At 38.0% G+C, this 11,593-nt stretch overlaps 1 long non-coding RNA gene and 1 other non-coding gene across 2 annotated transcripts; both read left to right on the top strand.

The window, feature by feature from the left end:
* The first annotated feature begins 6,799 nt into the window (after positions 1-6,799).
* On the top strand, positions 6,800-9,899 carry LOC140245494 (uncharacterized). Its single transcript, XR_011902348.1, has 3 exons — positions 6,800-6,912; positions 7,551-7,648; positions 9,246-9,899. It is a non-coding gene; the product is annotated as an uncharacterized lncRNA (long non-coding RNA).
* An 853-nt stretch (positions 9,900-10,752) lies between these two features.
* Positions 10,753-10,825, top strand: Trnas-gga (transfer RNA serine (anticodon GGA)). The gene has a single exon. It is a non-coding gene; the product is annotated as a tRNA-Ser (tRNA).
* The last annotated feature ends 768 nt before the right edge of the window (positions 10,826-11,593 follow it).

The following is an 11,593-nucleotide window of genomic DNA, read 5'->3' as shown; positions in this document are numbered from 1 at the left end:
GAGAACTCATAAAATGGACTACGGGCGCAATTATGCTCAGTTTGGAAAAGCCAAATCAACATTTCAAAACACTCATCCGAAATGCCATTCACGAGGTAGTGTTTATGTTTCAATTTTTCGAACTCCAGAAAGAGACGATTTTGTGAACGTGCACTGTGCATGTGCTTGCTACACTAACCCAAGAACGCGGGCCGAATTGGGGCACACGCTTTTTCCAAAGTTTTTAACAGAGTGTACGTGCACATACATGTACATGCATTGTTTGCGTTTTTCGGTCGTGGTCTTGCGTATGCATTTTCAAGTGAACTGGAAAAGCGTTGTGGCATGACATCAGATAAATGTCATTTTACATGATTTTGTGTTTATTTGTGCTCTACAAGTAACTGCATTTGGGGAGAATTGACAATCGCAAATGTATCTTTTCAGTGCCTTTTGAATCTGCATTTTTAAAAAGGCATTTATACCAAAATTAATCAAGATGGAACTGAGTTGTGAACTAAACACATTTCAAAAGCCTGATTATGGCCCAAAATTGTCAAACATAAATATATCCTTATACATGTACCATACAGTGATGTCTACTGGCATTGTTCTTCTCTTGAATAAATGCCTTCGTCAACTCCGGTCCACCAGCAGCCAGCCTGATGAAGGTCTGTACAATGGCTGCAGTTCACGATTCTGAAGAATTATTAGTATGGATCTCTTTTCTTTTTTTCCATTTTCAGATTACCAAACCGTATTTTGTTTTTTGGAAAAACCACCCTTTTTTTCTCCATTTTTGGATTATCTAACCAGCAGAAAAATAGACCTATTTCATTTAAAGACTAACAAACCTTCAGCACAACAGATCTTCAGAATAATGCCACGAATGTTCAGATAAATTGAGATCTAAGTATACAAACTCTGTGCACTTCAGAATATCAAACCTTTGGAATACAGAACTGTATTTCATTTTTATTTTAACAAACCTTTCGAATGATGAATATCATCCAAGTAGAGCACAGATTGAAAGATTGGTGAATTAACTGATGCTGTAACCTATGGATGTCAAACACAACCTACCCCTTTTCACATTCTATATATCATACATACCACATAATTATGCACACATTCACACAACAGGGAATAATTTACGAACTCAAATTTGATTAGCAATTTCAGCTGATGAACAATATTTCACACGGTATCCTGTACACTTCTATGGAATAAAACTGCTATACAAAATTTAGTTTGTGTAGCAGTGGTGTAAAAATGCATAGCAAATTGCGATGCGATACCAGGAAAATCATTCCCTGCACAAACACAAAAAGATACTGTTTAGAGGTTTCCAAAACCTATCATAAGGCTTCAAGGGTGTCCATGATCACACAGAAGGACATATACCCACCATACTTAAAGCAGGTACAGAAATTACAAAACAGAGTGGGGATGGGGGTGGGGGAAAAAATGAAATATTACTACGAACGAATCCTTATGCAGCTGTCATTTGTATGACGCACCTCTTGACCCCCGGGAAATGTGCGTCATGGTCGCGTCAAGTACCACCAATTTGATGACGCGTGGTGCCGTCACGGGAGCAAAATGTCCGTCACAATACTGACCCATTATGTGCGTCATAGTCGGTCATTTAACCAGAGTGTGTCAAAAGGTTCGTTAATGGGACCGTCATGTAATTTTGCGAGGCTTCTTGCATGGGGCATGGTATCCCTCCGTAACAGAATAAAACAAACTCGCGATCGCGAGTCGGCCGAATTCACCGGCTCCTGGAAACGCGAAAATGACACAATTTTCAATCAGTTTTATTATAACATACTGATACTCACTTCATTCTCGTATGTCTTCTTTTTCTATCTGATGTCAGACTAAAGGTCTTTTCAGAAAGTTTGAGTACAAATTTGCTCCAAAGCCACACTACCAAACACGATTTGTGATTAAAATCATCACATACAGCCCGCGGCATCGCGAAGCTCGCTATCCTTCAATCGCATTCACGGTAGTGTAGCATCGACCATCGACCGTGGAACCTGCAGCAAAACCACGTGCGTGATGTCGACCATGTGGTACATGTATACATACAGTACACGCGTACATACGTATACAGAAGGAGAGGCATGGCAGAGGCCAGGCCCCAAAACACATACAAACGATTATGGAACTAACATTACTGAGAGTCTATTAAAACCTGCATTAACTTAAAATAGTAAATTCTATTTAAACACTAGCCATATAAACCATGTACCTAACTTGGGTTTAATAAGGTTCGTGTTTAAATAGGCAGGGGCTTCAATCAAGCTGTTTTCGAATCGGGGAAGGGGAGGCGGGAGGTTACGGAAAAAATTACTGTGGCCAGGCCGTAGTTTCGCGAAACTAGATAGTTTGCCATAGCAACGTGTATATCAAAACACGCGTTTCTATGGGATGTCTATGAACTAGGGAACGGTTTAGAGAAATTCGAAGTCATTCGAGGTTGAAGTGGTTTTTTCCTACGCATTTTTTTTTTTTTTTTGTTCATATCTAAAAAATTCGATTTCTTTTAAATTTTTTTCAACTGGTATTTGGGAGTCTTGTAATATATTTAAAATGTTGATAGAAATTTCTGAATATATTCAGAAAGTACGCCTAGGCGCCTACTGTTTGGATAAACGGTAAACATGCAGTCTACGTTCGATACGAAGAAATCATTACGTCTTTCACGAGGAAAAACATACAAAACAAACAAAAAAACACCTACGAACGAATGTTGATAGCCAAAACTTTGATAAGTAATAAGCAGTTATCATGAGCGTGAACTGAAATTAATTGTCATGATTTTGTTGTCTAACCAGGTGATGACTGCATCTCATTGAACCTACTCGTAGTGAATTTCTCTGGGCATACGAGACCTTTTAAGTATTTCTGGCTCAGTTGCATTTTTAATTGACTGATTAATCGATCTTTTTTTTTTATTGTTCAGGGAACATAAGATATTCGATCAAGTACATTATATTCGACTGTTTGATGTTTCCTACTATGCGCCAAAAGAAAGGCTATAGAATCACGATATCTTTGCAATGATTCCTTTAATTCAACTAATGAGCTGGTTCTTCGATCGATATTTCCATGATATTTACACGCTGTTTATTCCAGTGCGCGCATTCTTCCGTCTGGCACGCACCTGGGTGTGGCACCTGCTTTTGTGGAAATTTCCACAAGGGGAGAGGGGTGGGGTGTCAAGTTTCTTCGAGCCGAAGAGACTGCATGTAAAACAATCTCTTCGCTCTAATTTATTGTCATTCGTGCTTTCCCCTTATTCTTTGCTGATATTGAACATTTAGATTTAACTTTACGAAGGTTGGTAGCACGTGGTTCTATTTTGTTGTGAGGTGTATGTAATTTCTTTTTTTTTATCATTCTTGGAAAGGAAAAGAAGAGTAAGGGGGAAAGAAGAATAAGAGGGAAAGTAAAATGGAACGAACGGCACGTACGCTCAGCATTCACAGTAAGCCGTCTTTTTACACCAGCATAGTTATCATCATCACCATCAGACATCACTCAGACCATTTTAGCCTTTTCCTATCAACATTAAGAAAAATAAATAACAAATACAAAGTATCAACACCTCCCAACAACACAAATATTTAGAAAAGACAACACACGGCACACTACAGCGGCTGGTATCAAACTTCGTCGCTTCGATTCGAAAAAGTATTGCAGCAAAGCGGAGAAATCGCCGTTACGAAAATAGCAGTGCGAGACACTTGAAAGAATTACGTCAAATACTTCAAAGTATAAAGGGAACGGATAAAGTGATATAAAATGGAAGAAATCGTACCAAACGATGTGTGAGAAACGACAGTGGAGAACGGTAAGTTTAGTGGTAGGCTTAGGCCCTAGCAACAGTTTACAGCACCGAAAGCTACGCGAAAATAAGGTGAAAATAAATACACATTGGAAACTCGGTATTGCGACAAGATCCTTAGGATCAAGTCAATAAACGATACAAAACAAAGGAAATCAATTCATTTTGACCGGAAAATAGTTTGTTATAAGTATTCTGTTGTATGAGATCTCCTTTGATAGGCCGAGAAATACATCGAGCTTCCACGATACTCGGGAAAACAGTTCGAACGCTTTTCACCTGCACATACTGCAGTGCACATCAATACACGAACAGAAACTCACCTCTTCCTTGCAGAAAAATGATGCAATAACGTTACAAAAAACACACACAACACTCTAAAAATCATTTCATACTTGGGAGGCAAGGGACAAGCGGATGAAGAAGAAGAGAAAAAGAAGCAGACATTGCACAACGGAACGCTTCTACCCCGATTCGAATCGAAACAGGGTACTGGAGTGGAGTGGCAGCTGGCTACAGTGTGCAGCTAAGCTACTATACTAACGCTCCCCACAGTCCCCAGCCGCCCACAACATGGGGATACAGTACCACGGCGATCGAAGTAAACATCCAGGGTCCGTAGGCGACAGTAGGGATTCACGCGTGCGAAGTTCCGTTCGGTGTACACAGTTCGCAGGCAGCGAATTGCGTGAGCGCACACAGAGCTCTGCAGCATTCCAGTCTGGCACGTACTGCGAATAACATGTGCGTCAAGGGTCAGTCATTTTCACGAAGAGGTGCGTCACCATTTTGACTGGTTAATGCGTCAATGTCTCATAGAGGTGGGTCACTTTTTGTGACGGAGGGTACGTCATGGTACCTAAAAGGTATGACGCACATTGGTACTTTGACGCACCTATCCCGGGGGTCAAGAGGTGCGTCATACAAATGACAGCTGCATTACAATCGTACATCCGAGCTCAAAATTCCTCCACGCTCACGCAGGGATTCCCATATAATCCCCATGTACAAAACATATCTTATAAACATTCTTGTTTTTCGATTGAGGGCCTGTAGGGTCAGAGTACAGTTTTATAATGGACAGCTTGACCAAGAACAAAAGGTGGGGGGTGATGTTGCACATGGACATGCCTAACACTCACTGTAACAGTGTGTACTTGGCATGTGACTCAAAAATACACACAGTACGACTGTATGTGGGCAATTCCACGGTAAATGGGTAGTTTTATGCACTCAAGACATGGAGCAATTTCATTTGAAAATATTTGTTTGAATCATCTTTTTTTCTTTATTTCTTGAATAGATGTGGTAAGGTGAAATAAAATATTCAACCTCGTTGAGTCCTGTTGTTATTTTTTTGTGATGTGCTGGTTTGTTTGTTTTTATTTAATATTATTAAAAATGTGCAAATTTGAAATAAAAATTGACATAAATTGCAACTTGTATAAAATAAATTTTCTTAGAAGACACACATCCTGGGTGGATTATAATTCAAAATTTATCACCAACGCACCGAGAAATCATTTTCTTGTTCGCCCTGAACGATTACAAGAGTTTTGAGAGAGTGGAAAGCAAGCTGGACCGAAAAGGTCGGCGTTCTGTCCTACTTCAGTTACGTACGTTCGGCCTCAATTTCGTTTGGTTTCCAGGCGTCAGAGTGCAGTTATTTTGTGTCAAATACACTCTGCTGACGACAGTTTCAAGTTAGGTTTCACTAATTCAACAGAAAATTAAATCAAATATTTAATATCCGTCTTCAAAGTTACCAAATTCAATTTTCTGTCCACGCCGCGAACGTACGTAACTGCTAGTTGAGACACTCCAGTGTCGTTCGATTTAACACAGAAACGCTGACACTACCCTGAAGTTAGACATCTGCCTTCGGTTTCGCGCCACAAGCATAGCTGTCTTTTCAGAACATTTAGTTATCTAGCTTCAGCTTCCTTTACTAATTCTGTCCAGTATGTTACGTGCGTTCAGTGGGTACGCTCCGCTAGGTGGGACGCACGAACGGTGGACAGAATCGCCAATCGGTCTTCGTTACGTGTGTTCTGAACGCGCGTAACTCAGACAGATTGTTCCCATGTCTTGTTTACCTCCTTGTTTCGCGCCGTTCTGTCCGAGGTTGCGTATCGTTCGCATGAAATTTCCCGTGTTATGTCTGCATTGCGTATGTGCAACCCATCGACTGCTCAGATCTGAATATGACGGAGGTGATTACGACTCTCGCTGACAAAAGGTAAATTTTGCATTCTAGAGTAGAATCTTCCGTAGTTTTAGGATTAATGGCCCTGCTGGCATTATTAGAAATTCTTTTGAGATTCTCTGTATGCTAGCTTTCACTACTCGTTTTCGAGTTTACACGGACGATAACTGAGCCTAGTCCCACATGTGTTATTTTTTGTCAGTAAATTCTTCGTTGCTTCCAGCTTCAAATAATCTTTCTTTTCATCTTTTCGTAATATTTTTTCCTCAAAATAAAACCAAACTGACAGTGACAGAATAGCAATGAACGAAAGCTAAGCCAAGAGTGGTACTTTAGATGGCTGAATACAAGTTTATCTCCACTGTCCATCGTGAGCTGACGCACTGTACGAGTGTACTGTAAGAAGTGTAACGTTTTATTTTTAATATAGAATTTAGAAAGCCGGGCTAGCGCTACGCTAGTGACACAAGTCCCAAGTGTAACCACACGATAACGTTAGTGTATGTAGACACCCATGATCAAACAAGTTACAAAAGAAAATTTACTAGGTTTACATCGGGATTTGACTTGATTTATTTCTGCCTAAGCAACCAAAGTGCAAACTCGACTTCCAACGTTGTTGATGTTGTCCTTCACTTCAGCGACATGAGCTCAGTCTACTCATTGCAGTTCTCTCATGATTTCCATGATGTGATTTATTTATTTAGATTCTATTTCTATGTTTTGATGTAGACTAGACAACTAGCACCTTATGTGAGAAGCTGTGCTGGCCTGTTCTGCACCTTTTAGTGCAATAGTGAGTGACCAGAGCGTCCCTTCGATCATCATGCCGGTGCCCAGCCTGTCTGCTTTCCAGTGTTACGGTGAGGTGTGTATACATATTTTTATGATTTTGCTGGAGGGCTCATTGGAGCTAAGCGACCCTGACTCAGTGTACAATCTGTTCATAACACCCTGTCTTGTGTGGCCTGGACAGTTGTCTGTGCAGAGCCTCATTCCAGCTGTTGCACCATCCACCATGTTTGCTCTTTGCTGGCCTGTGTTGTGTCCTAAAAACGATCCCTGTGATGAAATCAGCCCCAAATCTTTCTGCTCTAATAAATATATGACATGACCGAAGTTCCGCAACTTCACTTCGCAGAAATTCTGCGATGTTATGTTTATGTACAGAGCTATTTTGTATTTATTTAATGAAGATTGTAAATTTGTATTGCATACATGATTTGATGACCACTAAGCAAATTGTGTAGGAGAAAGGAAATCTCTTTCTACAGTGGAAAACAGACATTACAAGTAACAGTAATACCTTTCAAAGAAGCCATGGCCTCCATATTTTTAATGCCATGCTATTATGTCTTGTAAATATTTTATTTGTAGATGTCATAGAACTGGTACATAACTAGTCTTCATTTTGTTGTCTTCCATGATATTTTGGTCCATTGTCATGTAGCCACATCTGTGCTTATTTGGGGTTTTCTTCTGATACGATTATCATTTTATTTATAGAAGCTGCATGGCCCTGTTCTACAGCTTGTGGTGGAGATTTTCTGAGTGCCCAGAGCATCCCTTCATCATGCCTAGCCTGTCTGCTTTGCAGTGATATGGTGTGAATGCATATTTTCGTTTTATTATGTAATCTTTTTTTTTTCTTTTGGCCAAAAAGGCTGCTACATTGGCACTCTTCAATATTTTAAGGTTGCATATTTTTTTTTTTCAGACCATGACAAAAAAAAAAGGTTCCTTTTATTTACAGGACTATTTCTTATTCATTTTTAAAGCACATAAATTTATAGTGCATACATGAATAAATGATTGCAGAGCAATTTGTGTAGGATGTTTGTTGGAGATATTGAATTGCTTTCTACAGTGTAAAACAAACATTAATTGTTACCCTTCAAAGATAGAAGGCATGGCCTCCATTTTTATTTATTTTTTTTTTTACACTATGGCATATTCTTTTTTATTATGAAGATTTTATCATAGATATCTTTTTGAATTTTTTTTTGATATTTTCATGATGTTGCAATCAATTTTCTGTATCGCCAGTGTGCAAAAAAAAAAAAAAACTTCTGTGCATGCTGAAGAACTCTGTCACAGATACACTGTGGGATTCTTTTGTGCCCTTGTTCACTTCTGGTTGTCTCACGCTAAGTAGAGGTCGCAGTTCCCATATGATTCAAGGGAGTTAATCGTCTGCTTTTCCATTGCCATCCCTTTTTTTCTTGGTTAAAATTCAGCTGAAAAGAGTTGAAAGTTTCTAAGTTTTACTGATTTGCGGTCACTAGAGTCATGGTTCACTACTGCAAGGCTTCAATGTGCTGGTCACATGATGGAAAGCGAAGAAATCTTCAACAAAAAATATCTCTGGATAAAGATAAAGCATGATCTGAGTGCATGTGGAGCCAAAACCAGGTCAAGTTTGTCCCGTAAGCTATCTCATAATGCATCTAAAACACTGCTCTCCGCACGGCACTTAGGTATTGGCGATACCAAGAATTACACCTATCCTTTTTTTTTTTTGAAACTTTGGCCAGGAAAGGTTGCTCGGTGGGTTGATAGATTGGAGGTCAATTTTTATTTTTCTATGACAAACATACATTGCTAATATGTACAGAAGTATTCTGTATTTATTTCCCAAAGTCTATAAATATTGCATACATGACTAAATAATCAAACAGAAAAGAAATTCAAGAGGGCAAACATTGTGCAGAGGTGTTGATGCTCAATTGCTGTCTGCAGCAAAAAATAAATATTACACATTACCTTTCGAAGATAGCGCTAACCCGCAGCCTCCTCCAAATTTCTATAATCCTATATTCAAAACTTACTGGAAATATTTTATTATTAATTTAGATGTCTTTGAATGAAGATTGTAAGATAAAACACAGCTCTTAAAAATGGGATGGCTACACATACTTTTGTTGTCTACAGTAACAGTTTTTTTTTCCTAAAATTCCATTTTTTTTTAAGAGTCTGCTGTATTTGTAGTTCGTGTATTTTATTGCTTGGTTTACGGAATATCTATGCAGTAAAATGTTCAACTATATTTCAATTGCATGTGATATGTACATGCCTTTTGAACAATCTTTTATCTGCACTCAGTATATAGGAATATTCCAAACTTTCAAAAATTTTGATAAAATGAACTCAATATATGTATTTGTTGATTATGTATATAATTTTTTTTTTTTTTTTCGACAGGTAAAAGACATCCTGGATGATGACTTAATGGGGAAAAAAGAGGCATGGAGTTTTCATGTGGTCAATCAAAGACGACATCTCCGGAGAATCTACAAACAACATCCTGTGCAGAATGCCTGATCCCATTCTCTTGGAGGAGCAAAGCACCACAAGACAGCAGTTGTTGTTTTTTGTTTTCCTTCAAGTTGTAAAGTATATCAGATGGTATGACTTTAGCTTTTAACTTTTTGCAAGATACAATGTACTAAGAAACCACTTATGAAATTTTTATGAGCATACAATTCTACAAGGAATTCAAAGTTTAGCTTATGAAACATGGTCTTCAAATGGCTGAGGTATGAAGCCACAAAGTAAACCAATGTTAATGAAATAGAAGATCTGGGTTTCAACTTGTATTAGGATCACTTTGTTTAACTTTCTTTTTGGATATCTCAGCCTTTTCAAAACCGATTTTCACTTAAGTAAACTTTCAATGCCTTTAAGAGAACCTGTATGCTATTTCAAAAAGTTAAAAGCTGAGTCATCACCTAAACCAATACTTACCATCCCTTTTGTTTTAAAGCAAGATATAAATAGGGATACAACTGAATAAAAAAAGTTGTTACATTAGCTGCTTTGTTTCTTACTGTGGCTGATGAACATTAAGGCAATAAAAGAACGAACAATGTCAGTTTTTATTGTGTTCAGAGCCTGTATGTTGATCGAGTTTTGGAATATGATGACTGAAATTCCAGAATGGGCCCTATACACCATTTGAATACATTGTACGTATGTATCGAATGGGCAGGCACATAAAAGGGTGTTTTTTGTGTGTGTGGTTTTTTTTTCTTTGGTTTTTTTGTGTGTCTAATTTACTAATCAACTCATAGGTTGTAAAGTTAAGAGTTCTCTGACAGTACCTGAACATTTCGGAAAGTGTCATTCTTTGAAAACAGTTGATGGCACAATAAATTCTTTATGTTTCTTACTGTGGCTGATTTACATTAAAGGTCCAGTTTACCTTTGGGAGCAGTGATTTAAAATATGTTCAAGATATCACATTCGATGCATATGTGTCAGTCTGTTGTATCACAATATCCTACCATTTAAAATGTTCGCAATAAAGCTGAAAGTATAAGGAGATATCAGTATTATTCTTGATAAACCATATGTTTCTAACTATAGCTGATGGACATTAAGATGATAGAAGAGTGAACAATGCAAGTTTTAATTCTTGTTTATGGAGCCCGTATGTTGATGTAGTTTCAGATGTGATAACTGAAATTCAAGTTTAGGCCCTATACACCATATAAAAATGTACACTGTATTGAATTGGTAGGCAAAGAAAAGGGTGCTTTCAAATTCATGGCATTTTTCCATCAAGATGTTTTCACTGCTGTCAGGCAGAAGCTCGGTGGTCTAGTGGAGATGACGCCTGTCCGGAGATCAGGGGGTCGTAGGTTCAAATCCTGCTCGAGTATGTACGTCCATGATTTATTAACATTTTTATTTTCTGCTGTCAGGCAGAAGCTCGATGGTCTAGTGGAGATGACGCCTGTCCGGAGATCAGGGGGTCGTAGGTTCAAATCCTGCTCGAGTATGTACGCCCATGATTTTTTATATCATGGCTACTATAGAAACACTGATCAATTCAGTGCTTATTTACGTTGATGTAGGGCAAATTGTCAATCAGTTGCAAAGGATGCTTTGTTCTCTAATTTACAAATCAACTCATAGGTTGTAAAGTTAAGAGTTGTTGTACAGTACCTGAACAATTCTGAAAGTGTCATTCTTTGTGTATTGATTCCCTATAAGGATTATTTCCCTAATGAATGTTACAACTATTCATTTTCGAATGAATGTAAATTGAAATGAACAGATTTAACTGTTGCAATATCAAATAACAGTTTCTTTTCACATTGAAATCAGTTACTGGTACATTAACTGCTTTATGTTTCTAACTGTGGCTGATGGACATTAAATGCAATAGAAAAATGAACAATGCAAGTTTTAATTCTTGTTTCCAGAGCCTGTGTGTTGATTGAGTTTGGGATGTGATGACTGAAATTCTAGTTTAGTCCCTATAAACTGTATCAATACACATGTATTTCTGTATCAGTAAAAAAAAAAAAGTTTTAAATTTGGACAGGTAAATACAATCCACTTGATTTACATACGTGTATGTAGGAATATCAAGGTGTAATGGACACGAAATGATAACTGCTGACCCAATGACAACAGCAAAATGCTCCTTTGCATACAGTATTTTGATATTTCAGCCTTTGTATATACTGCACATTGTGGTTTAAAATGAACTACACAATATACTGGAGAACGGGAGTGTATTGTTAACCTTGGAAATTAAAAAA

This window comes from Diadema setosum, chromosome 22 (assembly GCF_964275005.1).
Source record: "Diadema setosum chromosome 22, eeDiaSeto1, whole genome shotgun sequence".
NCBI lineage: Eukaryota > Metazoa > Echinodermata > Echinoidea > Diadematoida > Diadematidae > Diadema > Diadema setosum.
This window is presented reverse-complemented; position numbering and strand designations above follow the sequence as displayed.